Genomic DNA, 27,622 nt, shown 5'->3' on the forward strand with positions numbered 1-27,622 from the left:
ATGGAAAATATGAACCATAAATGATGTACATATCATTGGTAATTAGATTAAATTAAACATCTGTCAAGTATTTGTATAGAAATTGTTATGTCTGTACGGATTTAAAAGCCGGATAATGTGGTGGCTCCAGCAGACCCGGGAACATTGGCTGTGTTACAAAAATAAAATAATAATACATAATATTTAATAATAAAACCACACAAGGGTTAAGTGCTGGATGATCATAGCATGCCATGCAGACACAGAACCTAAACGCTGTCTAAAAGACATGAATATTTCTGTAACGGATATATAGGATAGACATTTTTATATTGTTTTGTATATATTGTCGCATTGCCCAGCCCTCCTTTAAATTAATAATAAAAAACCTTTTATACTTTTTCTTCAGTCTGTTTTGGATTTGTCCTTCCAACCTTTTGTGGAACTGCATTCCTAAATCAATTGGTAAATCTGTGGTAAAAAAGATAATCAGAAAAACAGTATTGGCTATGTTTTAACACAAGCAAGGCTGTTTATATCAAATTCTGAAGAGGAAGAAAAAAGGAAGAGCATTTTTAAACCAAGGCCAAATTCACACATTGTTTCAACTAAGCTCAACTGGCCCGGCAGATCTCTGCAGGTTTGCTGCATTTGGATTCACACGTGGGGTTGGAACCGCTCCACTCAACAGGTTTGCTTAGTTCCACTCAGGTGTGTTGGCGCTCTCGGCCAATCTTGCCCAGATGTTTTTAACTTTCACTCATCAGGAAGATGTTGCCGGAGCAAACTGCCGCTTCACAATCTAATCTCATATTGCCAGACCTTCCTCCACAGCGCTGTTGGAGCAGGGTCTGGCTAGTCCACATAGCATTCTGGGATGGGAGGAAAAATGTGCTCTGGTTTATTGGCATATCTTAAAACCAATCACAATCGCCTTGGGCGGGGCTAAGCGACGCATGGAGCAAAGGTGCCTCTGCAAAATAGCTTGGGAAGGAACTTATTTTGGTGGAACATGATTTTTGGGTCTAGCTCAGAGGTTGTTTCCCAAATTGCAAGTTTAGAATTCTAACACAAAGAAAGCGGAAGGTGAACCACATCCAGCGGAACCAAGATGTAGTTTTGGCATCTTATAATCCTCAAAACTCATGGATGTATTACTCCAACTACCCTTCATAGTTTATATGTCATCTTCTCCCGCCACGATCATGACCGAAAGGACGAAATCCAGGGTTACAAGAGGCCAAAATGGGTTTCCCCAAGGGGGTGGCTGGCGTCTCCCTCAGAGATAGGATGAGAAGCTCAGTCATCCGAGAGGAGCTCGGAGTAGAGCCGCTGCTCCTTCACGTCGAAAGAAGCCAGTTGAGGTGGTTTGGGCATCTGGTGAGGATGTCTCCTGGGGGGGTCCCTAGGAAGATGTTCAAGGCATGTCCAGCTGGGAAGAGGCCTCGGGGAAGACCCAGGACTAGGTGGAGAGATTATATCTCCAACCAGGCCTGGGAAAAGCCAGATGAGCAGACGAAGATGGATGGATGGATGATGGATGGATGGATGGATGGATAAATGGATGGATGGATGGATCTCCTGCTGCCTTTAGAAACATACCCACTCCAATGCAGACCCTTACCTTTTTCTTTTTGTGTAGTTCTATCTGTCCGTACCAGCAAATGCTTTCTTTGAAATTGACATGCCACACTTACTAGTACAAAGAAAAACAGGCTTCATCATGGAATCCATTTCAAAGTTTTTCAGATCAACTGACACTGAAGCACCTCAGGGAGGATCTTCTCAACATGTAGCTGAAGGCTGCAAGATGCTTTACTGCTCCAAAACAAAATAGTTTTTTTTTTTTTCCAATTGTACATCAGTGTCTGTCTTCCTTTAGAATATAACTCTATCACTTTAGAATATACCTCTATCACAAAGCCTGACCACAGAAAACACATTACTGTGAGGAGAACGGGTGACATGTGATGTATGCAGGGCGTCGTGCCATTCAAGTCTCAGTTTAACCTGCAAGCCAGACTCTTTTATTTATTAAGTACACGGGAATCACCTAGCCAGAAGTTTAGAAAGTAGGGGTAGAAGGTCCCCAAAGTTTTTTAGTCTTTTGCTGCACACACAATGACTCTCTTAAATCTATACTGTGGTCCAACACTGTTTCTCCATCCGGTGAGGTTGTTTTGGCTGCGTAATGAAAACAAATGGCGATGTAGCCACGCTGCGGCACTTCTGCACGCAGCCTCATCCATCCCCGCCCCCACCCCCACCCGAATGAGATCCATTTGCAATCACAGCTCCCAGAGCCCTATCACTGTAGTTACTCCTCCGGACTGGAGGCTCAGGCTCCTTAATGTGCTCAATTCCATTGATCTGAGGACTTTGCACTAAACCCAGGACTTAGAGTAGTACCAGAGAATTTCCCACCAACCTACAGGACTTATTAAGAAATACAGGGTGAGCCTGGTTGAGGGAGAGAGGTATGATCTTTTTCTTAAAACAATCTCTTAAGTGGGAGAATTTCATACACATTAAGACACGATTAAAGAAAGAGAATTGCTTGCATAATGCTTGAAACAACCTATATTCTAATGCAGCAGCAACACCACCGCATTCAATGAGGTGAAGCTGTCACATAAGGAGTTTAACGTACAAATCATGTGGACGGACGCCGCAATTTCCAACCCATCTGTCTAACCTCACCCAGGTAGCTTACTTGCCTACACTTAATCTGATCAACAGCACAGTATGATCAGAAGCTGAACAGATTGACTCTCTGCTTTGCCTTGTAGTTTACAGCTAACGCCTGTACAGTCAGAACATTTGCTGTTTGGGCAAATGAGCATAAGCTTGCTTACTGTCTATATAGTGAACACACTTTTAAGCACTAAAATGCAAGGTCCCGTGTTGTTAAAAGTGACATTTTGGTAATTTTTGTATTGTAAAGCAGGTACTATATAAATACAGTGAAAGTATACAGATGCTAAATTTCCAGAGAAATACACACAGCATTCTGCATTTAAACGAGCCTTCAGGACTGTATGGTTGTATTATCACAACTATCCTAACTGTTGGCTCAAAGCTGCTACAGTGCCGTTACAGTCATTACCCGGCTGAAATGAGGGTGAACAGATCACAGAGCGCAGATGCTGAAGATCTGGATAGGCTGACCAATCATAGCAGACTGGGGGAATTCAGTAGGAGGTCTTAAAGAGACAGGGCGTTTCAGGGCACCTGAAACAGTACGCTGACAGGTGTATTCAGAAAGACAGTTTGAGGGAAAATAATGTGTTTTTTTATTTATTTAAGCATGTAGACTTATTCTAGTGGAAGTCCAAATTGAGCCTGGTATGGGACCTTTTGTAACGTGAACCTGGGCCACATTTGACAAAATCACTTTGCAATTGGACATGTTAATGGTGCAACCAAAGACCGATGCTCGCAAATTGCAGATACATTTGCAGATGTGCAGGACTTTCATCTACACAGTTGCATCCATGGCGTTGGTTTTGAAAAATTAAACTAGTCAAAATAATCAAGAGCTCTTGTTGAAAGAAGTCCCTGAATATGAAAGCTGACAGCAGTAAACTGCAAACAGGCATTGCAGATATTATCATTATTAGCACGTTTTATTGTTACTTTAAAATAGGCATAATGCTGTTTTTTTAGATCTTGCATTACATACACAGCCTACACCGCATCAATCCAGATCAGAACGTACAACCCAACACCTGAAAAGGTTTCCTAATGAAGTTCTCTGACCTGGATTTGATCTTGTAGAAGAATGAGGGTCCCGGCACATACAGTGTTCATCTGACTCCATTACACACTGAAGAGAGGTAGAAATTGCTTCATTTGCTGCTCATACTCAATACTTTTGCCTGCTAGGGCCTTAAAATTACCAATCAACTGACTGATGGGGGTCGAGCATGCAAAACAAAACACCCAGAAAAAAATAAAAAAGAGGGGAATGATTAGAGATTCTGGACACGATGTAACTTAGCAGACACTTACGTGCACATGAATCACAAGAGCTTTTTGAGAAATAACTGCAATTCTGTATTGTGTGTGGTATGTGGCACTAATTTTACATTGTTCACGTACTGATGTGTATTTGAGTAATTAAGTACAGCTTTTAGTAACATTTGTAGTTGAAATGGTTGTAATATTATACTTGGTTTTATGTTTTCTGCTACTTATTTTAAACCTGAGCAACATTTTACGTGTCACATGCCACACTGTCTTGTATTTATTTGTGCTTATGAAAGAAATATATACAATAACATAAAAAGAAAATGCATACGTGGAATGAAAAAATCCTGAGGGCTTCTAAAAGGAACCACCTAACATTGTTTTTGTCCTACAATTTCAAGATAATAAAAATAAGACGTACATTTTATAGCAAATTTTACACAAAACAATGCAATACTATGTGATTCATAATAGATAGGAAAATACACTCAAAGAAAGACACACAGAAATCCAAGATGTATTTGGATTTGTTTTAATTGAACATTTTTTCCCTATAATCTTCAAATTGTGATATTAATCGGAAAAGTGGATGCTTACTCTTCTTCCACTGAGTTAGAGGTAAGCGGTAAACAAAGAGCAGCGCTGCTGCTGTTGTTGTTGGGTGGGGATGAAAGTTGGCTCAGGACTGCATCCGTCACTATAAAGGCTTCTCTCCCACTCATCAACAGCAGCAGCAACCTGGCAGCCTTCCACAGTGTGTGTGTGTGTGTGTGTGTGTGTGTGTGTGTGTGTGTGTGTGTGTGTGTGTGTGTGTGTGTGTGTGTGTGTGCGCGCGCTTGGCCGTATAAATGAAAGTGCAGTTGCACAGAGGGAAGGAGGGAGCTCCACCTGTCTTCCCTCCTGCCAGACTGTCGGTGTGTTTGGTGGAGGGGGATGAGGGATGGGACGGAGGGAGGGAGTCTCCTTCCAAAACAAGGTGAACCCCACCCCTCTACCTCCTCCAATCTCCTTCCCATCTTCCCCCTTTCTCCTCCCACTCCATCCTTTCCTCTCCTCCGTCTCCTCAGTCTTAAAAAAATTAAATTGGAGGCTGAATTGGGGACTTCTGGGAGGGGCGGGTGGAGGCATGAGAATGCCATAGGAGAACACTTTCCCCAGAGCCCCCCAGTCCTGTTGCCGTCCCCCTTCACAGTTGAGCTGGGAAATTCGCACTATAAGAAATAAATCCTCCATTTTCTGTTAAAGTATGTTATTTCTTACCCCTCTTAAACTATTTGTAAAATATTTCTTAGAGTGTAGGGGTGAGGATGGCGGAGCTGCTTCTCTCTTCCCCTCCCAACATCTTTCTTTCACCTTGCCAGACTGTGTGTGTGGGAGAGCGGGTAAGGGGGGGGCTTCCACCTCTCTCCCACCCCCCCTTAAAGTCAGCTCCCAGAATGTCCCGTCTGTTCGACTGCCAAGGTGGCAGGTTCGCCAGCCAAAGCTCTGCCAGGCCCTCAGTCGCCCAAAACACCATGAAAAGTGTGTGTCCTTTCGTCACCTGCCTTCTGTGTGTGGTGGGGGCCCCCCCCAAAAAGACTTCTGCAAAAGGTGTTGAAACAGTTGGGGAGGGTTGAGTTTCATGCATACGCTCACAGGCCTGTCAGAGTAACTGAGACCCAACATCCATAAGGATCTTTCTGGTGGGTGGAATATTGCGTTATATTCCAAATTGTAATGTCAGATTTTGAGCACATGTACAATAAAAAAGAAGGTAAAATGTTTTGTGTGCAACGTGAAGAACAACTTTATTTATCTCACAGATGGTCTAACAAACTACCATACCCATCTTGACCCTAAAGCATGGCTTTGACTTGGGAAACGGCAGCTCACATCCCATCTACTAACAATCAATGCAAAGAAATCTCATAACAAGGTTTATTTTTTTCCGAACAATGTATGATGTGTTTTGTTTAGGGTGCACCAGCAAAGATCTACGGGTGTTGAGTGGTTTCGGGTATTGGAACCAACAAGTAAGAGGGCCTCAGGTTGAGATTTTGAGATAAGACTAACCCCACTTTGTTTTAACTGACTAAATTGAATTCAACCTTCAACCATAAAACTACAATTTAAAGTCATTGTTAGTATCCCCTTTCTATGTACATTTTCTTGGTCATAAACAAATGCTTTTTTTGTAATCACCACAAGCAATGTGGAAAGCATGAGCAAAAAATGTCCGGCTGATAGAGGGCGCCAAATCAGAAAACCCCGATGGGTTGGTTTGGAAGTTACTAGCCGTGTTTCCATTTCATTGTCAAGTGAATTTTAAGCAAGAATTTGAAACAAACTGGAGAATAAAGTAGGCTACCACGTAGTCTAGGCATGACTGTAATCCACCAGTAGTCGCCTTGGCCATCTAACCTATCTACGAGAGGCATGTTTTAATTGTTCTTTCATCTCCGCAAGCATTGGCCATGCTTCATTCTGTCCAGAGACAAAGACATGTTATGGTTTAAGGTTAGACAAAGGCGTTTCCATTTAGCGTATCAACTGTTTTTCGACAAAGACAAGCACATGAAAAACTTTCGAAGTTCTATAGAATTTTGCTGTTTCCATACTGTTGACAAAAACCGAATTCAAAAAAAATATTAGATGTTTGATTTTCATGGGAAAAAAAAAATCCCAACAAACGAAGGTCACCTTAGATCTGGTGTGCCAAATTTCGGACTTTTATCTCAAAAAGTGAATTCGAAAAAAAAAATTGAATTGTGTTCTCATCTACACATTGCAGTCAATGCAAAAGAGCATGTTTAAATTGCCATTTATTGATGTTTGTGAAACTATGTTGTCTTAACGAAATTCACAAATACTCTAATTTTCTAATGAGAAAGTCTACTAGGTGTTGCAATGCCACTTGCAATGTAACCCAGATAATAAGTTTGAGCGCCTGATGTTGCAAGATAATCATCTAATCAGGCATTGTGCTGTGGCCAACCGCCCTGCATATTTTTTAACATGTGTCTGCATTAACAAACCTCCATCCATCCATCCATCTTCATCCGCTTATCCGGTATCGGCAGCATTAACAAACCTGGATCAGATTAATAATCAGTCCAGTCCAGTTTAGTTCAGTATTAAGTCAACCAAGACTGACTCAATGAAATATAGCCTAAATAGCTAGAAGAGTCATTAAATGTATAATAGCCTACTGAGATTAACATTTGCCTTTGGACCAGAAGATTGTGAGTTCACAACTCAATGGTCACAATGTCACATCTTATAAAAAATCAGCCATTGTGCTTCTGACACCTTCCCTGTGAGATTAAAAATGCATGCAGACATGGTACAACATCACAATTTATGCCAAACTTCAGCCACAAAAGGCTGCTGTTGCAGTCCATCACTCTACTTTTGCAAAAACTGCAAAACTTCTTTTATCTATCTCCTCCCACATTTTGTTTCAAATGTTCAGACTCTAAAGAACTCCAAACTGGGATCCCACAGGGATTAGTACTGGGTCCCTTCCTCTTTGCTCTGTACACCAACTCTCTTGGGTCTGTCATTCACTCGCACAGCTTTTCTTATCACAGCTACGCAGATGAAAAAAAGCAAGTAGCAGCACGTGCGCAAAAATTCAGAATTCTATCTCAAAAGGTGAAAAAAAAACAAATTTGAATTGTGTCCCCAGTGCAATGCAAATGCAGGCTGACTCAATACAATTAACAAAAATAGCTAGAGGAGTCATAACCTGGACAACAGCTGAGATCAGCATTTGTAACTTTGGACCTAAAGATTGTGAGTGCAAAGCTCAACAGTCACAATTTCACGTCTTATACTTTTTAAGATTATTTTTTGGGGCTTTTCTGCCTTTAAAGGTGAGCTAGGTGAGAAAAAAGGGAAAGACATGCATTAGATTGTCTCAGGTCAGACTTAATCACTGGACCTCTACGTCGAGGCATAAACCTTTTCATATACGTGCACCTGCTTTACCACTGAGCCAACCCGCCACATTTCACATATTATACTTAATCAGCCATTGGGCTTTGGACACTTTACCTGCGATTTTAAAATGCTCGGCCCCAAACATCGCTGCAGAGCAGCAATAATTAAATCTTCTGTTCTCTGACTTTCACACCTCTTATTTATGTCTAATTCATTTCTTTTTATCACAAACTTGATAGAAAATCTGTGGTTCACCATCAAAGTATCTCACATTCTTCTGCATCCCAATGTTCACATCCATTTTCACCCTTGCTTTCCTCTCGCTGGTCTCTCATTTCAAAGCAGGACGTTTAGAGACGGGGATGGCGTCAACTCTCTTTCGTCTGTCGTCATTGCCGAAGTCAAACACATCAATCACACATTTGTTTTCCATTTAACAGAGACGCTTTTAAGAAAGATGGAAATATCCTCTTGGCAGCGCGTACGTGCACTCTTCCTCCTCCTTATTTAGCTGGTCTCATTCCCCCCCCAACCTCCCACAGCAGAGCTCCCACCACATCTGCAGTGTGGTCTGGTGTGGAAAGGCAGAGGGAGGGAGGAAGTGTGTGTGTGTGTGTGTGTGTGTGTGTGTGCAGTGTAAGAGAAAGTTAAACTTTCTGTGCTGTTGAGAACCTCCAGCTCTGTATGCAAGTCCATCGCATCTCCCCCGATTACACTTAAGATATGTGCAGATGTGCGCTGTACGGCACTAAGTAAGTTCTCTCAAAGATGATGAAACTTCATTAGCATAGAGGAAAACATAGAGCATTTTATCGAAGGGGGCACACATTTGGTCTTTCAGGGCAATGTGGAGAGACGTTCCAAAGAGGAAAGAGGTGAGAAGAGAGAAGAGACCAGAGCCAGGATCATTCAAAGCACCATGTTTGTGGTTTTGCATGTTTAGCTCATTATCTACCAATCTCATCTCAGTATATTTTTACATTTATTTCCAACCTGCAGACACTTCAAGTATGCCTCCTACTTTGATGCTGAGCTGTCCTTGTTCATTTCATTTCAGTGAGCTATGACAACTGACTGTGACTTCAAACTCTCTTGAGAAACATATACCCGTTAGAGTAAAAACTTAGTTTTTAAGTTACGTTATATTTGCAGCCTGCAAACAATTTTGCACTCAATAAAAATTTTTGATACTCAAAATGGTTTTAAACCTGTCATGTACAGAAGCAATAAAGTTAGTTGAAAGACACATTGATAAAGACTGTCTTCCCCCAAAATACGCGCACATGAGTTGTTTCCCAAAGCAGGGACCCTATCGTTACATTTATAGTGGCATTGACCTCTAGTGGCCATAGATATTATGACGGGAGTAAATCAGCAAATAAGGGGATGAAGTATAAGAGAAACTGTACAAACTGTAAAAATGATAAACAAAAATTAAGTAATGTAAAAAGGACCAATTCAACAACAACAACTTTTTTAAGCCAAGTGCTGTGTTATCTGTACATATTTTTGAGCTATCCACATGTATGCCTACACTGTATACAGCAGGCTTCTAAATACACGCCACTTGCCATGTTATTCTGAGAAGACCGTGTTATTGCAAAAGACAGTTACAGTTAAGTTTGGGAAAACATTAACCGGGTGGGTTTAGGAAAAAAGTACGGGGTTGGCTTTAGTAAAAGAAGAAAGCAACGGTTAAGTATAGGAAAACAAGAACCGGTTGGGTTTAGGAAAAGACGAAATGGGTTGGCGTTAGAAAAAGAAGAAAGTGACGGTTAAGTTTAGGTAAATAAGAACCGGTTGGGTTTAGGAAAAGACAAAAGGGGTTGGCTTTGGTTCAAGAAGAAAATGACGGTTAAGTTTAGGTAAACAAGAACCGGTTGGGAATAGGAAAAGAAGAACAAGGTTGGCTTAAGTAAAAGAAGAAAGCAACGGTTAAGTTTAGGAAAACAAGAATCGGTTGGTTTTAGGAAAAGAAAAACAGGGTTGGCTTTAATAAAAGAAGAAAGGTTGAGTTTAGGTAAAGAAAACAGAGTTGGGTTTAGGAAAAGAAGAAAGCAACGGTTGAGTTTAGGAAACGTGATGTTGGACACAATCTCCGGTCTCCTGGCCACCATTCCAACCAACGTCCCTACGCAGATTATCGCCCTTTCATACTACTCGCTACAGCGTAAATTAACACGCAATTGCAAGGTAATATAAGTCAATGGAGGCCTAATGGAATTCATAAACACTCTAATTTTAGTAAAAAGTATGCGTCTTGATGAGATGCCAATAATGGCATAAGAGTTGACGTGTCATACATACGTCATTTCATGAGATTATCCTCGATTTCAACACAAACCACAATATTTTGCTAAACTTAACTAGGTAGGTTTGGTGTCTAAATCTAACCAAACTGTGATGTTTCACAGCGCTAACAACAACAACCAGTACGTTCTCGGATTTATGTAAGAGGACGGAAAATGTTCTGCAGGTTAGGGTTAGGGTTAGACCCTTCCCCACAGCTAGATGGGGACGGGTCTGTCCAGGAGATGCTACTACTTTTATGATTATGAGAAATACTTTTGAGGGGCACTGTTCCAAATGTTGGTTTAGGGTTTATGCATCAGGGGAGTGTAAAGTAAATTGTTATATGTTGTATGTCTTCTTTGCATTGCTTTATACATTGCACATAGTTGTTGTTCTTTTTTGGGGGGGGGGTCTCATGCTTCCAACCCTGCTGTCCAGAGTCGAAGAATATTAAACAAACATGCACGATACCAATTCTCTCGCTTTACTTGTACTTTACCTTTACTTTTATCTTTACCTGTGCTCTCGGCTGATGAACTCAGGCGTTTCTTTCTTCTATTTATTCAAGATGTATAAGTGCTCAGAGGGAGAGAACGTCTCCTTCAGCGGTTGGTGTGAATTAGACATAGTGCTGATAAAATGCTGGATGATGGTGCTTAAAAAGCCCTCAGTGACAGCGCTGCCAATTAGAGGAAGGATGCTGATTAAAATGGGAGTAATAAAGTTTCATCTGCTCTGCCTCACACACACACACACACACAAACGTTTGTACTATACTTGTGATGACCTATAAATATTGAATGAGCATCAGGTAAAATTTCTTAACTTTCCACAAAATATCCTCATTTCCTAAAATGCCATCACTTACTGTATATTCAAGTCTTTTTGATGGCAATGTCAGTCTATGGGTTGCCATGAAATTGTGTACAAACGTTCATGTTAATAGTTATATTTAGAAATGTGATTGTATTAGCTACTTCTCCCTTAGTCTGTCTCAACGACGTTTCATTTATGGGATCGTTCAGGTGCCGGTGGAAGATGCCGCTGGATGTCCCTCATTTAGGCCGGATTACACCTTCTGCTTTCTTTGTGTTGGCATTTTAAACTCGGGTTTAATTCTGAGGACTATGGCTAACTGCTTCTCCGATTTTTTTGCAGGGTCAATCCAGACAGCTAGCTAGACTCAAACAACCTTTGAACGTACATATGTTCCACCAAAACAAGTGGCTCCGTCCAGCTCTCAGCGCCGCACAAGACAATTGTGACACAGATCAATATACAAATACACACATAATTTCAATACACAGACCCATAAATGCACTAGGGCAAAGGACAGAAAAAAATCACGATTCAATAACAAATAGTTGCACACAATGATGATGGTGTCAGATAAAAGCAAGTCTATAAAAGTGTGTTTTAACAAGTGATTTTAAAGAAGTCAGTGATTCAGCAAGCCTTAAGACCTCACTGATCCCAATGGGAGGAGATGTTTGACAAAATGTCCGCACTTCTCAAAATTGGAAGAGCAGAAGCTCATTCATGCACAAACGTTATTCTCAGTGCACAATACAAAGCATTGCCTACACACACTCTCTCAGAGCAGTGATTCTGCAAGTGAAGCAGCAGTCGGGGGTTTGCTTTGTTTCTCTGGTGTTTGTCAGTTGGTCTAAGTGATGCCACCAGACATCAGCACCTACTGCAACTCCTAATGAGTCTCTGTGGAGCGGCCAGCTGTGCAGCGGCCAGGAAACAACCCTGTTGAAAACTACTGTTGCATTCCCGCCGCTCACCAGACATCCCAACATCCCAACCCTGCAACCTGCATCGGGTCTTAGCACAGATCATGCTGCAGTCCCCCTCCCTCCATCCTTCTGCACAGAACTGTGAGCCTCAACACCCAGCCAATCGCTTGGCCTCCAGTCACCTGAACACATCATCTGCATTTAAATTAAAAAAAAATAATTTTGTTGACTTATTTTTACTCCCGAGGTTCAAGGTGTTTCATCAAAAGGGATTTGCATGCAGGAGAGGAAACATGGTGCAGTTGCTGTGACTCATGTTCATGTAGATGTCCTTGGCTTTTTTGTCCAGGTAGGCTATTGATGAATGAGGTAGCAGTGTGATATGCAAAGAATAGATATCCACATATATTCCACCCATATGTATTTAAGGTCAGGGCTGCACAATATGAGGAAAATATCTAAATGCAATTATTTTTGACTCATGTTGCGACTGATATTGAAGGGAATGATCATTTTTGTATCATTATTCTCATTTTCATTGAAAAATATACTATAAAAACAAAAAACAAATGATTGAATTATGGTATTTTGCGATTTTTTCTGTAGGCTGCAGGATACGATTTGTAGGCCAGGATGTCTCTGCAGCACCACAGTACTTTATTTTAGAATTGTCTGACACATATTTTGGCTTTAACAAATATTGCACCCCCCTGTGATTTGGATGTTGCAGTAGTTCATATTGGGATTTTGATAAAATTGCAATGAATTGTGCAGCCCTATTTAAGATGCAGATATACACGGGAGAAATATGCCATAAGAGCATTTCCATACATACTCAACTACATGCACACACACCGCTTCAACAAGCTGAAGGTGAATTCAAACAATAAAGACATCTGAGCCTTTTGTGTTTTTCAAATCCACTCCACAGTTAGACCCAACAGATTCTACTCCGCAGACACAGCAGCTCACTTTAGGTGATCCGATAAAAGCATTTGTTCCTTTACGTTTCCTCCACCGGTTGAAATCATCTAGCATGGACAATGTAAAGGCAATCCCATGGGCCAAACTGGCCTTTAGGCTCCTGGTATTATGAATCCAGTTGCAGCACGAACAAATATGATAGACAGCCAATGTATTTAAATGATGAACAACATTTGATTTGTATGCAAAGTATGTGTTGTACAACAGCCCGATAGCTTGCTATAATAGAAAAAAAACTCTAATCGGTTTCTGTAAAATGAGCTTCACAATCAGAAATTCCAATTTGAACGCCATCCTTTGGCACTTCTGTCATTTGTGTCTCATTAAATTGGCCGTCCACACAGTGCTGTCCAACATCTATCTGTGGACATTTGCTATAGTGTTTGTACATGCAAAATACAACATACGTGGGTTTTTATCATCTTGTGCTGCTAACAATGGCAAACTGGGCTAAAGAGGGACCCATCCCGTCATGTAACGTTTTTTGGACTTGTTACTGGAAAGGGGTCAACTCAGGTGTGATGTCAATCCCAAGGTAGATGGAATGCAGCCATAGGCTAAAAAAATTTTTTTCAGAACCTTAGACAATGGACAGTGGCCGACACGAACACACACGCCTATTAACTCGATAATGGTATCTTTCAATTCAGAACAGCGCTTCTCATAAATACAGATTTTCCTCCGAGAGACGCTGTGATTGGTGGATAGGATACGGAGCGGGGGACTGACAGCGACACAACCAATCACACTATCCCCCAATTTCCACTGACTGCTGAGCGGCTGCGCGCCGACTCCGTCCCAGCTCCGGCGATCCTCGGCCCTCCGGAGCAGGTACGCAGAGCCTCTGTTTTAGCCGGACGACAGGAAGTGGAGCACATAAACAAAATTTAAACATTTGGTTAATTTTCAAAATAAAATAGACCATGCTCACGGCAAATTGTATTTTGTTGGTTTTTTGGCTCTATTCTACGTGAATTTGCGAGATCTTGTGGTCGTCAGTCATGGCCACAGTTGGTCCACAACAAATCCGGACCTGGTGGGTGTTGACAGACGGCGGAGCCCGGAGCCGAGACACAGCGGACCAATCCGCAATCCGAATCCAGATTTTTTGGGATTTCATGCGCAAATGTTGTAACCGCGGCGATGTTGTGTGTTGTTTAGGGTCCTCGCCACCACGAGACACATCGGCAGTGCAAATTGAAAACGCAGCTCGACTTGAATCGCCTTCTTTTGACTGAAAGTACTGCCAAACAGCCCTTCTTCTGCTCCCAAGTTCCATTTTCACTTTCTCACAGCCTACTGCATTGAACCTTCCTGTAATCAACGGCGACGTCGCTACATAGACCAGCGTGGCGAGCCTAGAGAATCCAGCTTTTTTTTCCACCAAACCCCTTCCAAAATATTCGGCCAAATTTGAAGCCAAATTCTGGATTCGATGCATCCCTGGTTGATACCATGTATAGAGAACACAGCAGTCTCTTTGCTGACTCTTAGTATCCTGGTGGTTCAGTGGTTTGACTAGTTCCCAGGCAATATGTCCCATGAAGCTGAAATGAAAATGGCTCCCCTGTCCGTGTAGCTCAGGCCGAGCAAAGAAACCACCACCACTGTGAGAAGTTTGAGCAGTTTTATTACCCCTTTAAAACCCTTTTGTATGCACTCTTGGTGACTGCGAGGCTGCTCCAAAACCTTCATCATCTGCGCTACTACTGGTTCCTGTGAGCGACCACAGAGGCTGGGTGGCCGACGGGGACGAGCCAGCCTGTTTACCGACGCCAGAGTGGAGGTAACGTCGACGCCAGATACCAGAGGTCAGCGCCGGCCCGGGACACGGAGATGGATGTGTGTTTGGTCTGGAAGGGAGACAGGCCTGGAGACACTCTCTCTCTCTCTCCTACAAAGACGCCTCAGTGCAGCTCGGCCACTAACTCACACGAAGACTTACTGAGCAGTGTACCAAGAGCAGCTTTACTCCAGTACTGTACTGAGGAAAAATGTCCCAGTACTGCTACTTGACTGGTATTTAGTGGATTGAAAATGTTAAGTATCATCAAGAAAATGTACTTAAAGTGTTCAAAGTATTCAATGCAGAAAAATCCTCACATTTTTGAAACTGGAAACGTTTCGCTCTGCAAAATAGTCTCTGGAAAGAACTTGTTTAGGTGGAACATTTGCACCCCGCAACTGATAAACGCAGCACATGTTAATATTAAATGAGGTTGTGTTCACAAAATACAGTAACGTGAGCTGTTTAAATTAGCTGATACATGGGTAAAGCTCATATGCTCCTACAGTGTGTACTTTGTCTGTTTAACCCTCATGTTGTCCTCGGGTCAAATTAACCCGTTTTCCTATATCAATGTTCTTTTTAACTACCCAAAATAACATGATTGATTCCACACAACGCTCTTTGGCTCTTTCTTCATTCATTTTAGGGCATCTTATTAAATTTTGTAGTATTTGAAAACAAATTGAAGTGTTTTTGAAATAGTATTGACTAAAAGTTGACATATTCCAGTCTGTGATTATCATCAACATCCATTCCTTTAATTTTAGTCTCAATAATTCCTAATTTCTGCTTTTCTAACTCAAACATTAGGTATAATTTCCTATAAATGAGGTTTATTGACCATAAATTCCCAAAATAACTGTAAAACTAGTTAGTGTTACATAGTGTTAAAAACGTCACAATGTCAAAAGTGACAAACGTTGAAAAAATTGGTGAAAAAATGGACAAAAATGTAAGAATAATTGAAAACAAAGATTAAAAAGCGTCAAAAAAAGTGCTGATTTTCATTCATTTTTATTTTGACGAGAAGACAACACAATGGTTAAATGTAATGGTTGGAAATGTACTTTTGTTGAGCCACTAAAATATTAAAAATATGCTATTTCTGCCATGCATTTCCATTTTTTTGTATCTTCATCATCATGGATCATATTTTTTTTTAACTAGGCTATCACTGATGTACGATTCATGAGGATGATTCACTAATTCACTTTAATAAAGATATTGGCATGCGTGCTATTCTTGGTGTCACCTGCTTTAGTTGTATCATACAGTTATGTTAAGTTATGATACTGTTGTGAAGGTTTTATGGTCATTAACAGATTATTATTTATCAGATGTGCTGACATAAAGCAAATAGGCCAACATGCTTGGAGCCTGAATGTTTCTTTGCAACAAGAGCCAAAGATGTTTTTTAAAATGTCATTAAAGTGCACAGTCCATATGAAAATAATGAGAATGACAAATGTTTGCTTTTTAAGATTAGGGTTGAGATAAGACAAAAAAAACAATAATCTGCAAAATGTCAATGTTTCCAAAAAGCCGTAAAATAGCCGACCAACTGTCTTATACTTGGCTTTTTGTTATTTGATTGATTGATTTCCCAACAAGGAAAGCTAGCGAGATCAGAGAGACTACACAAGCACAGGGACGGCTTTGGAAGTCACTTAATACCTGACACAGCCCCCCCCCCCCCTCTCACCTGACCTGAAGCTCCAAATCAGTCAGGACAGACTGGTTCCTTTTCTTTATCTCTTTAATCTGGGGCTGACTTTGGTTCTTTCTCATTCATCACTCCCTAGAAGAAGAAGTCGCAGTTTGCCACTTAGAGAGTTCATTCATCGGGACTGTCTAAACCCTGGCACGCACTGCCATCTGGTGGAGGCTGGTGTTTTGCCCCTGACGGTGCTTTAACCCTCATGTTTTCCTCGGGTCAAATTAACCTGTTTTCCTATATCAATGTTCCTTTTAACTACCCAAAATAACATGATTGATTCCACACAACGCTCTTGGCCAAGTACAAATCTCTACTTTCATTAATTTTGGGGCATCTTATTTAATTTTATAGCATTTAAAAAAAATGGATGTGTTTTTTAAATAGTATTGAGTAAAAGTTGACATATTCCAGTCTGTGATCATCCATCAACAACCATTCCTTTCATTTTAGTCTAAATAATTCCTAATTTCTGCTTTTCTAACTCAAATATCACGTATAATTTCTTATAAATGAGGTTTATATATTCCAAGAATAACTGTAAAACTAAAGTTAATAAGTTAGTGTTGCGTAGTGTTGAGACATTGAACAAAAGGCATCAAATCTGTTGGAAAAAAAGGGACACAAATATAAGAAAATGTTAAAAACGTTGATAAAAAGTTTCAACAAAAATGTTGATTTTCAATTTTGACCGTAGGACAACACAAGGGTTAATAGATTATAAGAAAGGTGATTCATTTTGATTGGCTCAAGACTTCTCCTGGTGCAATAAGAACTCCAAAATAAAAGCATTGATATAAACTTAGACAACTTACAAAATATATTCCACAAAGCAATCCAAGATCTGTTAGAAGGAACGACTGAGATAATAAAAAATTGATATTAACCCTGGTGTTCCTGTCAAAATCAACACTTTTGTTGATGCTTTTTATCAATGTTTTTAACTTTTTTGTACTTTTTCCCCTTTTATTCAATGTTTTTGTGCTTTTTTGACTTTTTTAACACTTCAAAACACAAAAATGTTCACCAGTTTTGGTGAATTTATGGTGAATAAACCTAATTTATTTAGAAATTATACCTAATGTTTGAGTTAGAAAAGCAGAAATTAGGAATTATTTAGACTAAAATTGAAGGAATGGATGTTGATGGATAATCACAGACTGGAATATGTCAACTTTTACTCAATACCATTTCAAAACCACTTCAATTTGATTTCAAATGCTATAAAATTGACTAAAACACCCCAAAATTAATGAAAGTAGAGATTTGTACTAGGCAAAGAGCGTTGTGTGGCATCAATCATGTTATTTTGGGGAATTAAAATAGGAAAACGGGTCAATTTGACAACATGAGGGTTATTACACACAGGCCTGAATTACACACACATGATCGGTACCTATACATGCACTAATGGAGAGATGTCAGAGTGTGTGCGTGTGTGTGTGTGTGTGTGTGTGTGTGTGTGTGTGTGTGTGTGTGTGTGTGTGTGTGTGTGTGTGTGTGTGTGTGTGGGGCTGCTCATGGAAAGTAGGCTACTTAGCTGTTGCCCCCCTATTCCCATCATTTAGTTTATTTTAAGATGGAAAAACTTCTACATAATAAGCATTTCTACTTGAACTCTCGAGTGAAATCCAGAATAATTGCACACCGAATGCATTGAACAGACAGCAAATACGGCTTTTTAATTAATTTGAATAACAGCAATAATAAAGGACTGAATGAATAAACAACTGGCAGGGATTACAGGGAGGGATCTAATAAAGGGGTAAAGATTAACAGAAGCCATGATAAGGCTCCTCCAATATGGCAAGAAATCCTGAATCTTGATAACTATATATATACTAGATATTGACTTTTGGAAAGATGTTGCAATTATTGATTTTTAATAATAGTTATTTCTTCCCATCGAGCAGGCAACTTTATGTTTTTCTGGGTCAAAATGTAGACTTTTTCACGTCTTGGATGTCTCTTTGGAAAATTCTGTGGCTTTTCCACCGATGTTTTTGTCATTTTTTCCCCATTTTTTATAGCACATTTTGATGTTTTTTCCTAAATTATTGTCACTTTTTTCAACATTCTTTTATTTAAAAAAAAATCTAATGCTATGAAATTGAATAAAGCCTGTGAAGAGCATTGTATGGAAGCATCTTTGTTATTTCTTTTGAGAATTTGGTTGAAAGAAACCCACATTTCTAATATGGAAACATTTTGAAAATGGGTCAAATTTGACCGGAAGACAATGGTGACGTTGAACAAATCAACTATGCGGATTATACATTTCCCGTTTTAACTTGTTTTTCTTGTTCAGAACACAAAAGAAATAAAAAAATTTAACTGTTGTGTGATCGTTAGGAGACAAAATCCTAATCACGGTGAAAATCTGATTAATTGTAGAGCCCTAAATACAGACAGCTGCTAGAACAGACAGAACCACAGACAGAAGCTGTGTCGAGAGATTTATTGCAGTTGCTTTTGAGCGATGTGAGTGACAGCGTGATCGCAGCAGCTTCTGAACAATCCAGATGTGTCAGATGTGTTCAGTTCTCCTTGGGTCAGGAGGCGAGCAGGTTAACATCAGAGGACACAGTAAGCCGAGCAGACAGCGTGTGGTGACATTCTGCACCCTGAACATGGATAACTTCATAAAACCTCTACGTCTTTGTGAAGATAATCGAGATTCTTCTTCTTCTTCTTCTTTCATAATAAATAAGCATGTCAGTGTAAAACGGCAATAACTACGACTACATTCTTATTCTGCTTGTGTCAAACTTTCTCATGTCTTCTCCCAGCTTCCTGTACAGTGATCAGGAATCAGGAATGTGAAGCAACCCCTACAGCGTGATGTAGCAACTTGAAGCTGTCATAACACCTTTAAATGTTATGACACCATGTCATGAGCTGATATCTCAAGGGTGTCAAACTCAGTTTACTGTTCACTTTGAGTCGTTTTCTTTACTTTACATCCAATTCTTTTGTAAATGAATGCATTTCTTTGCCTTATATCAAACACGTTAAATTCCCACTGTGTATGAAAGGTGTAAAACGAAGTGTTAATTGTTGTATAATGGCTTTGTTTCTAAGAACATTAGTTGGGAAGAAATCATAACAATACTTAAGTCTATTTTTCAAACAAGATTTTAAACTCGAGTATATTTTAAGCATATCATATTTCATACAGGGTGGCTGTGGCTCAGTGTAGAGTGGTTACCTGTCAATTGGAAGGTTGGTGGTTCAATCCCTGGCCCTGGTGTGTGCTTTTCTGATGAGCAGGTGGCCCCTTGTACAACAGCCTCATGTTAATGGTTCCTGACCTATGTAAAAGCGCATTGAGGGCTATTTAGAAACAGTCCGTTTCCATTTTGTGGTAACAAATGCCTTCAAAATGCTAACTTCCAAAATTACATTTTGCCCTTCGAACAAAAAAAATAACATCATTGCTGCTTTGGAGGAAATGAGACATTAAAATAAATGTTCATTGACACCTCAGTCTCCTTTTAGAATCCAAACAGGACGTTAACGCTTAACATGTTAACAGAAATAAAACATCTGACGAACAACTGTATTAAGCACAGTGACCAAAACTGGGACCAGGGACGTGGAGCCAGAAATCAAAGGATCTCCAGGCAGATGTTATAGAAAATCCCAAACACTGGACTTCCAGAGAAAAACAGAAAAACATTAGAGTACATAAGCATGCAGTCTATATATATATATGACGTTTCAGTTTCAAGATTGCTCGGGTGCTGCCGGAAGTTCCCCCACATGTCCATCCCCGTACGCTGTCTCTGTGTTGGCGTTCTAACGTCTAATGGATTTCTGAGGACTATGAAATACCTGGTCCTCAGATCTTTACAGGGTAAATCCAGACAGCTAGCTAGACTATCTGTCCAGTCTGAGTTTTCTGTTGCGACTAAAACAACCTTTGAACGTACACATGTTCCACCAAAACAAGTTCTTTCCAGAGACTATTTTGCAGAGGAACCGGGGCTCCGTCCGGCGCTTAGCTCCGCCCAAGACGATTGTGATTGGTTAAAAGAAACGCCGATAAACCAGAGCACGTTTTCCTCCCGTCCAGGAATGCTGTGTGGACTAGCCAGACCCTCCTCCGCAGGTCTGTGGAGGAAGGTCTGACAATGCAAACTAATAATGATGACATGACATTTCAGCTCTCTTTTTCAGAGTCTCTTCTTTCTCTTCCTCTGTGTTTTTTGTTGCGGAGGCTCTGAGTGAAGCAGGCTGGTCCAGTCGGTTTACATACTTGAGAAAACTTTACAGATACTAGATCAACGCTAAGATACACAGGACGACGTCTGTGGGTGTTTGTTTCTCAGCAGAGATCAGGAAAACTCCCTGTAACAACGCATGTAATGGTAAATAGTCAAAATGTAATGCCTTTTCACTGTTTTTGTAATAACACCCGCATTATGTAATAATCTGCCACATTTTGTAACAAAACCCTGAAAAATAACTAAATCACTTTGCCTTTTGTAACACATTTATACATAATGCATTGTTATAACATAATGCGTTATTACATAATGCATTGTTGGACTCCCCAAAACAATTCATCAGACTCTGGTATCACACTAATGGAACATCTGGATCTGTAAACCGGCATGCAACCTGTTAAATGGTTATTTCTTCTTCTTCATGCAGACAGCGATGGCACTTACAGCCGCACAAGGAGCTCCTTAACTTATTTACATTACAATTGTACTTTAAAAGACGGCCGACGCGCCGTTTATACAGCAGTTAGGACCTTAGTCTGCTGTCTCAAGTGTCCACTTAATGGAAAGTCCCAGGGCCAAACTTAGCTTCTTCACCCCCTAGTTATTCAAAATAACTGATCATGCGGCTTGATGTTTACGGATTATTTTTGTCTTGACTAAATCAAATTATCTCCGTTTACTCCATATTTATGGACTGCTAAGAATTACACCTCGAAATGTTCTGAACAAGCCAACAGACGAGCCAAAAAAAATCTTCATTTCATTTGTGCATCTCTCAAATATCTCCAGTAGGCATGAACAAGAATGGATGTATTCATGATGTATGAATGCAAATGAAAGAGCAGCAAATTGGCTGAAATGCAAAATAAAAGACAAAAGAAACTGGAGTGAAGAGGGAACGGGAGTTCAATTTGCGTTTGGACACGAACACCTTAAAAGAAAGCTGAATGAGTAGTTCCTGCATGTCTCTCCCCTAAAAATACATTCATAAGACAGATTTATAAACAAACTTATTAAGACCCTGCAACTTTACATTGGATTATGTTAGGCCTATAAAGGAAATGATCAATATTTCTTCCTGCATGTCTAAAGAGCACTTTGGCACAAAAGGCCCCTCAAGACTTATTCTGGTCCTACCAGACTCTGGTCCACTAGACTGGTCCTTCCAGATTCTGGTCCATTAGCCCGGTCCTACCAGACTCTGGTCCTTTAGCTTGGTCCTAACAGACTCTGGTCCATTAGCCTGGTCCTACCAGACTCTGGTCCATTAGCCTGGTCCTACCAGACTCTGGTCCATTTGCCTGCAGTGATGTGCTTTTCTAAAAATACTAGTTCTGGAACTCTGACCCTGCATTCCTATAAATATGCAAATAATCTATAGTTTCAAAAAACCATTCACTGCAGAGGAAAAACAATTCAGACTAATTTGCACAGTGCATTTGAAACGGCACTTGAATGAGACACAACAGGACCACATTTGATCTCCAACAGACACACTCACAACAACGCTGAAGGCTGAGCTCTGAAGTCATACTCTCATAGTCTCAGAAATGAAAAGGGATTCCAGACGTGGTCCACGTGAACCCAATTACAACCTGCACGCACACAAAACTGTCAACATCTTCTCTTTGTGTTTTTGAAGCCACACAAATACTCCGAGGCCTTCCTCTCCCTGCTCATCAACACCTCCTCATCAGAATATCGTAGCTCAAAGACTCCTCACACTTCCTCAGATCAACGTCCCCCTTGGTTTAGACCCCGGGTGTTAAACTCAACTTCGTTAAGGGTCACTGTGGAAAATTTGAGTCCCATCAAGGACCAGATGTTATTTGTTGACATGCTTTTATGTAAGAGAAAAAGCAAGGTTTTTTTGACTGTATTATATGTCATACGTAGCCTATTTGGTCGACATAAAGCCCTAAAAAAGTCAGCAAAAACGTTCATCAGCCATCACAGAATTTAGCAAATCAAGCAAAACAATACAATTTGATTACATTTTTACAAGTCGGCTACCCGACTTACAACAACCTAGTTCCCAGGCTGTGGGGGAATATCTGCTTCTAATTCCTTGCATGATTACAGTTTAAAGAACAGTTTCCCGTCCTTTCATTGTGAACCTAAATTCATATATAGGCTGGATCCAAATTTACAAGGGGCCGGATTTGGCCCGCAGGCCTTTTGTTTGACACGTGGTTCGCAAAACATCTTTGATTTCCTACAGAGACCTGATGAAGGATGGAAACGGGAACAAAGTGGGTAAAGGTTCAACTTGGACAGATTCCAACAGATTCCTGCAGGTTCAGGTCTACATGTTGTTGGACCTCTGTCGGTGGGTGCTCGGTGCTTTTTTCTAAAAAAACTCTCTGTAACTGGTTTCATTCACTAGAACATTTTAAGGGATGTTTTTAACTTGTTTTTAAGACAGCACCATGAATTGAGTAGACAGTTGTGATAAGTAATGGGGTCTAGTTTTTTGTAGTTTTTTTTGTGTAGTTCAAGTTGGTTCATCTCCTACACTCTATCGTAATATCACATTTCAAATGAACAACAAGCAACTGTGTTGTTCCCAAGTGACTTACAACACAGACGGGGTGAATTTATGAACAAACACGGGTAAGTATCCTCGCACTTTTGGAAGCGATCATTTTGGAAGGCCTTGCCGTTTCAGGGGACCTACTAGACGCTGTTTACCTTAGACTACACCGCTGGTGTGACCTGAAAACGGCATTTAGAGGCACATTTAAAATCTACATTTGGGAATCCAGTTTTCTCTGGACAAAGTGCTCAAGAAAGAGGTTGAATTGTGCTCTTAAATTCACTTAATGAGAGTTAAATGACCATATCAGACATCCAAATATATACGCAAATATGCACGATGTACAAGTCCTCAAATACTCCGGTTTTCCATTCAAATCCAGTGTATGACACTGAATATTCTTTGCAGTTACATAACAAACTGACAAGCACTTTTTAAACAAGATTTGGGTATTTTGAGACGTGTTCATGCTCAAACTGTTGTGTGTCAGAGCAACACATGAGCAGAGTCACACCGCCAAAATAAAAAAAAATAATGTTGTAATAAACGGTTAAATCCTTGACACGAGTGTCCTGACTGAACTGATCTCAGATGAAGGTTACTTTACAGGAGATCCGCGACCAAATGATTATAATATTTAAGAAAAATCTGCAAGAAGTTGGTATGCCCACTGCCTCCTTTCTTCCCTGCCACCAGCTTGCTGTTGTACCGGAAGATCATAGCACATAAAGAGTTAAAAGCCAGATTTTTTTTAGGTCTTTTTGTGTATCCTGTTTTAGTCTGTTAAAACAACAGCTTAGTCACAGAAATGTCAGGGTTAAAAAATAAGTGTGGTTGCATTCCAGCGGCTGAGGACAGAGGCTCTGTGGGGAGTGGCAGAGTGTGGTGAGCCTGGTGAGGACTCAGGAATGACAACTATCGGAAAATGGCTGCGTGGACGTGATGCGTGACAGGAAACATGAGATGTAAAACAGAAAAAAAGAAAACATCAAACCAAAAAAGAATCCAGGATCATCCATAATTTATTCAACACTTATGATTCATTTTTGTAAGTTTCTTTACATTCTTTACATTTAATTAGTGTTCAAAAGAAAAGAAAACTGATGCTTTTTTTTTTTAAATACATTTGAGAGTCAAGTTTAACTAAAATCAATTATTTTCTAAAAAAACAAAAACGGTAAAATTGGATAAAATAAATAAATAAATAACATGACAATTATCTCAAAACAAAAACTCCAGTACTTTATATCAATTCAATGACTAATTCTTTATTTTTGCCAGTTCAAATATGTCTGCATAAACATAATGTAGTCAAGTAAGAGATTATACTGCAACATGTCTCGCAACGCCTCACCTTTCAAACTGAGATTTTCCTGATTTCTATATCTGCTGTTTTTCTTTTAAAGAGGATTGAAAGATCAACACAGAACTCCTATTTTTTTATTTCCCTTTCTAGAGCACATTTGAAAACTTTGTTTTGGGTTAAATATCATGTAAACTAATAGTGACTGCCATGTCTCATTTATTAAATAATGGCTCAAAGCCTTTAAACACAGTTTTGTGTTGGAGTATGTAACATTCCAAAATCTTAATTTTGACTGTAAATGCATTTTAGTTCCAAATATCGATTATCTGTCTCATTAACTACTAATAATCAGTACCTGCATCGGCCTTGAAACGCCAGTATGGGCCGATCCCTAGTCTGAGCTGCTCCTGAATCTGTAGAAGTCTGAATCTGCTCCTCGTCATGTTTACCTGAAAAATAAAAACACGGCTGATCCTGCGCTCAGTCTCCAGTTGCCGTTTTCTCTGCAACTAAAGCTATATATCATACAAAAAGCAGCATTTTCTAGTGATTTAAAAAGAGCTAATGCAAAAACAGTGAAAAAGTATGCACATCTGTCCTAAAAAAAATACAATAATCACCCTACAAATGCATCAACTGCCAAATAAGCAGAATATCAGCCCAATATCAAGAAGAGGAGCTGAATCCATACATTAATTTATTTATTTTTTTGTTATGGCATCCTTTTTTCTTTGCTGGCAGCATGGAGGACTCCATTTCCTTTTGAAATGACATCTATTACAATACGCTTTTGACAAATCAAACAAACTTGATCTGCCTCCAAAAAAGAGAGGACCACAAAATGCATTAAAAAGGTAGGTGCATGATGCATAAACAACTTATTGTTTTAAATATTTGTTCTTCTTTTTGACGTAAGATATACAAGTTAGTCTCCTGTAAATTCAACAGGAATCTTTTTTTGGACGGGTTTTTTTTTTTTTTTATTGTAGATCCCAATGCTGCTGCGTCAGCTCCCTGCTGGTACTTAATCCGCTCAGACCACATCCACACCCTGAGTCCAAACACTTAACATTAGCTTTATCACAAAAGCATAGTGCATTTACAGTCTGCAATGACAATACTCAGCAGAGTCAAAGAGTTACGACAGCGAGCCTAAAAAAAATCCTCCATTTCTTCTTCCAACGTAAGCTTTGGCATTCTTAGGCTTCGTCATTCAATGCAAACTTTCAATACCTAACGAGTACATCTCATCCGCGTCTGGGAGCCAATAAGCAAGATCTGAAAACGCTTGTGATTGGCTGTCTAACATTACACGTAGTAGCGGAACGCAGGAAGACCTCTAGGTTACACAAAGTTGTACGATTTGTGCTGTAATGCCTAATTTTGTAATTTCTTTTGTTAAAATGGATGTTTATGCTGCAACGAAACACCCAGACACTGTAACTTGCACAGAAAAAAATAGTTTAATAGTCGACGTTTCAGTACTAGACATCTGCAATTGTCTGAAGACGGTCTAGTACCAAAACGTTGCCTCCTATGTAACTCTATATGTTATTATGTGCAGGAGTTTCTTTGAAAGATGTAGACCTGTTAGCCCCCCTCCGAGACACCTGCCTCACATTTAGGATTGGGCATCAACAACCCATTCCTACTTGGAATTATTTCAAATTCCAAGCCGCTCTAGTCAGGCTTTATTTGACGTGGAGAAAGCTCTGGAAAACTGCAACCCACCAATGCATCAAAATACAACTTTCCTTCTATTTGTGAAATAAGCATGTGACCCGTTTCAACCCCACGCCTCCAAGAACCGGATTCAATAAGAACCAGAATCAAAAGGAAGAATAGGAATTGGAATCAGAATTGTTAAAATCCAAACAATGCCCAACCCCAACTCACGTTGGATTTTTATGAAATTGGTATCCAAAAAAAGGATGTGAACGATAGCCAGCCCTATTCTAACGAGCCTAAGATGTCAAACTAAAGTCACTGTATGAAAAACTATTTAAGCTCGCTGTCTTAATGCTCCTGCCGCCAACTGGACCTCTCCTTTCCTCCTCCCTTGGGTAGACTTTTTTCTTTTTTTTTTTTTTAAGTGGTGCAACATTGCTGCAAGCGGTGAAAGGAGAACTCTGTTCCACTCCTCACACATTGGACAACACAATCACAAACTGCCATGCACGGCTGCGAAAGTCTTGGTTTTGGGGGGGGGGGGGGGGGGGGGGGGGGGGGGGGGGGGGGGGGGGGGGGGGGGGGTTGTTAATAAAAGCTTAATTTTGGAAATATAGGCAAACATATTCTTTTAGCTTTACGTCTGTTTTCAGTGAATGGCATGTGGCATTGTGCTGATATTCAAATCAGGGTTTCTACATGAACTCCTTTTCAAAATGCATTCTTTTTCCCCCAGGATTTTGTGAATGCATTTGAAGGTTTGACAGGTTTTCATATATCATAGTCATATTCTGGTACCGTGTGGGATATGACTGTCACGTCATATCACTGACTGTATGGCTAAAATTTGTATTGCTCACAATGAATATACCAGTTCACGGAGTTTGAAGTTATTTATATAGTAGAAATGACAAGACAATGTCTGATTAAAGCTTCTCACATTTAAGTTTGTATAATGAATATCTTTTGATTTTGGATTTGGTTTGTTGGACTCTGTTGGACAAAACAAGCACTTGAAGATATATGGGAGGCCCACGCTCTGGTATACATCATGTGGGTGTAATGATATATCAATTCAGTGTTCCACGATCCAATTTTATATATGCACAGTAAAAAATATCAATCCATTTCATTTGTAAATAAATACATTTATTTTAGATTCCCAATTTATATTTATTCTTTTTATTAAAAAGAATAGCTTGTTTTTATTTTGAAGAGATCAATAATACATTTGCCAAATCTTATTTTAGTTGCTTTTTTGAGTTGATAGAAATGGAACTGTGTTAAACGGCCATGTGATATTGTCTCATATCGTTCACAGGCCTCTGAATTAATATGAAACAAAATCGTATTGTGACTGATTTTTAAGATGTCAGCAAATGTCGTATTGTTGTCCAAAGAATCAATGGAATATCGTATTGTGATTAAACTTGTGATTTACACTCCTAAAACGTCACTGTCACGAATCTTCCCCCGCTCTGACCTTTGACCCC

General features: G+C 39.9%; 1 long non-coding RNA gene across 1 annotated transcript; it reads right to left on the reverse strand.

Annotated features, from left to right (window-relative positions):
- Window positions 1-996: 996 nt before the first annotated feature.
- LOC117935576 lies at window positions 997-19,693 on the reverse strand. The gene is made up of 3 exons (XR_004654788.1): window positions 19,347-19,693; window positions 18,119-18,120; window positions 997-1,008 (listed from the first exon to the last, which is right to left on the reverse strand). It is a non-coding gene; the product is annotated as an uncharacterized LOC117935576 (long non-coding RNA).
- Window positions 19,694-27,622: the final 7,929 nt, after the last annotated feature.

Source organism: Etheostoma cragini, chromosome 20, assembly GCF_013103735.1.
Source record: "Etheostoma cragini isolate CJK2018 chromosome 20, CSU_Ecrag_1.0, whole genome shotgun sequence".
NCBI lineage: Eukaryota > Metazoa > Chordata > Actinopteri > Perciformes > Percidae > Etheostoma > Etheostoma cragini.